Raw genomic sequence first — 3,858 nt, 5'->3', positions numbered from 1 at the left:
ACCTCACACCATATACAAAAACTAATTCAAAATGGATCAAAGACCTAAATACAAAGCCAAAAACTATAAAGTTCATAGAAGAAAAAATAGGATCAACATTAGAGGCCCTAATCCGTGGCATTAACAGGATACAAACCATAACTAACTACACATAAACCCCAGAAAATAAGCTAGATAACTGGGATCTTCTAAAAATTAAACACTTATGCTCATAAAAAGACTTCACCAAAAGAGTAAAAAGAGAACCTACAAACTGGGGGAAAAAAATTGGCTATTACAAATCCAACAAAGTTCTAATCTCTAAAATCTGTAGGAAAATTCAACACTCTATGACAAAAAGACAAATAATCCAATTAAAAAATCAGCAAAGGAAATGAACAGACACTTCACCAAAGAAGACATTCAAGTGGCCAAGAGACACATGAGGAATTGCTCTCAATCACTAGCCATTAGAGAAATGCAAAATAAAACCACAGTGAGATACTATCTCACCCCAGCATTACTGGCACGAATCAAAAACCTGGAAATAAATGTTGAAGAGGCTGCAGGGAGATCAGAATTTCTTCTGCACTGCTGGTGGGAACACAAAATAATACAACCATTTTGGAAAATGATATGGTGCTTCCTTAGAAAGCTGGAAGTATAAATACCATATGATCCAGCAATCCCACTCCGAGGAATATATCCTAGAAAAATAAGAGTCGTCACATGAGTAAACATATGTACACTCATGTTCATTGCAGCACTGTTCACAATAGCAAAAAGAAGGAAACAACCTAGATACCCATCAACGGATGAATGGATAAACAAACTACGGTACATACACACAATGGAGTAGTATGCAATGATTAAGAACAATGATGAACCTGTGAATCATCACACAACATTGATGAATCTGCAGTGCATTACGCTGAGTGAAATAAGTCAATCACAAAAGGACAAATACTGTATGAGACCATTACTGTAAAAACTCATGAAAAGGTTTACACACAAAGAGAAACACTCTTTCATTATTACCAGGGAGGGGAGGGGGAGGGATGGAAAAACACTAAATAGAAAATAGATAAGTGGTAACTTTGCTGAAGGGTAAGACAGTACACATTACTGAGGAAGCCGGCACAAATTGTACAAGGCAAGGTCATGGAAGCTCCATAGATACATCCAAACTCCCTGAGGGACCAAATTGCTGGGCTGAGGGCTGTGGGGATCATGGTCTCTGGGAACACCTGCTCAACTGGTATAACACAGTTCATATAGAAAATGTTCTACGTTCTACTTTCGTGAGTAGTGTCTGAGGTCTTAAAAGCCTGTGAGCAGCCATCTAAGATACTCCACTGGTCTAACCCCTTCGGGAGCAAGAGAGAATGAAGAAAACTAAAGACGCAAGGGAAAGATTAGTCCAAAGGACTAATGGACCACACTTTCTACGGCCTCCACCAGACTGAGTCCAGTACAACTATACGGTGCCGGGTTACCACCACTGACTGCTCTGACAGGTATCACAATAGAGGGTCCTGGACAGAGCTGGATAAAAATGTAAAATAAAATTCTAACTCACAAAAAAAAGACCAGACTTAGTGGCCTGACAGAGACTGGAGAAACCCTGAGAGTATGGCCCTCGGACACCCTTTTAGCTCAGTAATGAGGTCACTCTCAAGGTTGACCCTTCAGACAAGAATTAGACAGGCCCATAAAACAAAACGAGACTAAAGGGTCACAACAGTCCAGGAGCAAGGACTAGAAGGCAAGAGGGGACAAGAAAGCTGATAATAGGGAAAGGTCAAGAAGGGAGAGTGTTGACATGTTGTGGGGTTGTTAACCAATGTCATAAAACAGTATGTGTACTAACTGTTTAATGAGAAACTAGTTTGTTCTGTAAACTTTCATCTAAAGTACAACAAAAATAATAAAACGATGATACAGTGGTATTCATTTTCCAAAAAATTCAGGTTCTTCTTTTGATTTGGTAACATGTTTCACGTAGCATATTAAATAAAACCCTTTTATTTTAGCACTCTTTATAAAGCAGGGGAAAAAAACCTTTGGTGGCTTTCCACAAAGTTGTCAGGAGTTTATGACAGGTCATTGGGAAAAAATACTTGATTTATTTAATCAAAGATTTTAAAGGATAAAAAAAAAAAAAAAAAAAAAAACACCTTAGCTTTTTTCAAAGTCATGTGGCTTGGTTTTCAGGAATTTATTCTAATAAAAGACTGAACACTTGCCTTCCAGGCAGATTATACAAAGAATAAATGAACTCTTTAATTTAGTAATCCAAGAAAAATTTTGTTATTTAGCAGCAAGAAACCCAACTGTTTGCTATTTGACATTAAAGTTTTTAGAAATTCTCATAAATGAACCCATCAAACTTTAGCCAGAAATAGAAAAACTTTGACCATATCAAATAAATTCCCTTTTAGTAAACTTCTTAAACGTCATCTTTGCTGCAGATCTCTTACAGTTGTTGTTGTTAGGTGCCATCGAGTCACTTCTGACTCACAGAGACCCCATGTACAACAGAATGAAACACTGCCTGGTCTATATACTGTATCTCTTGTAGGACACCCTTTAAGTGACAAAAACAAACACTCATTAGCAGACTCAAATATATACTTATATCCTTTCTCTGTAGTATAAAAAGCAAAAGTGTATAAATTATGACAAGTATCTATTAATTTAATATCAGTTAAGTTACCTAAAAGATCTTGGAAATTATTTTAAGCTTGTATACCACAAAACATAATTACTGCTGAAATAAAGTTTGTTTAAATATTCTAAGTTTTCATTCAAACTTTTACCATTTCCCGTATTTCCCCCAATCTAATTTTAGCCCTCTAAGATTTTATTAACTGATTTTGGAAATCACAGGGTCTCTGCTCAGCTGAACAGTTCAGTGATGTGGATATAACTTTAAGTCTCTTGCTAGGGGCAGAAACATGTCTCCAGGCCATTCCAGGTGTGTCTCATTGTGATTATTATCTCTTGGCTTCTTAGAATTCTTACAATAAAAAGAATTTGTTTACATTTCTTCTCTGATGGAGATCCACCTAATTTCTGTACATTTAAACAAAATAAACAAGATAACTGCCAGGGGGCCAGGGTCTGTTGATTCTACCTAGCCAGATACCTGAGTCCATATGCATGTGAATGGGAGGAAGTCAGAGTTACATTCTCAGGAATGCAAAAGCAGGAGCCTGTAACAACGTGGAGTAGGGCCTGCTCCTAGGCCAAACCAAAAACCAAACCACTGCTATTGAGTCGATTCCGACTTATAGCAACCCTATAGGACAGAGTAGAACTACCCTAAAGGGTTTTCCAGGAGAGCCTGATGGATTCCAACTGCCGACCTTTTGGTGGTTAGCAGCCGTAGCTCTTAGCCATTACGCCACCAGGTTTTCCTGCTCCTAGGCCAGCCACCTTAAATGTGCCAGTGTAGCACCTCACTTCTAAAGTTCTTATTCGGAATATATAAGGTATTTTATCTGTTAAAACGTATGTATTTTGTGATCATTTCAGCAGCACATATACTAAAATTAGAACGATACAGAGAAGATTAGCGTGGCCTCTGAGCAACAATGACACGCAAATTAGTGAAATGTTCCATATTTTTCACATGAAAAGGTTTACACACAAAAAGAAACAATCTTTGATTGTTATGAGGGAGGAGAGTGTTGGGAAGGGAAAAACACTAAATAGACAGTGGATAAGTGATAACTTTGGTGAAGGGTAAGACAGTACACAATACTGGGGAAGCCAGTACAACTTGTCCAAGGCAAGGTCATGGAAGCTCCATAGACACATCCAAGCTCCCTGAGGGACCAAATTACTGGGCTGAGGGCTGTGGGGACCCTGGTTTCG

The 3,858-nt window shown here is 38.1% G+C and overlaps 1 non-coding gene across 1 annotated transcript; it reads left to right on the top strand.

Annotated features, from left to right (window-relative positions):
* Positions 1-3,503: 3,503 nt before the first annotated feature.
* LOC111821996 (U6 spliceosomal RNA) lies at positions 3,504-3,610 on the top strand. Its single transcript, XR_002825294.1, has one exon. It is a non-coding gene; the product is annotated as a U6 spliceosomal RNA (small nuclear RNA).
* Positions 3,611-3,858: the final 248 nt, after the last annotated feature.

This window comes from Trichechus manatus, unplaced genomic scaffold (genome assembly GCF_000243295.1).
Source record: "Trichechus manatus latirostris isolate Lorelei unplaced genomic scaffold, TriManLat1.0 scaffold00119, whole genome shotgun sequence".
In the NCBI taxonomy this organism is placed as follows: Eukaryota; Metazoa; Chordata; class Mammalia; order Sirenia; family Trichechidae; genus Trichechus; species Trichechus manatus.
Note: the sequence above shows the minus strand (reverse complement) of the source record. Positions and strands in the feature narration are given on the sequence as shown.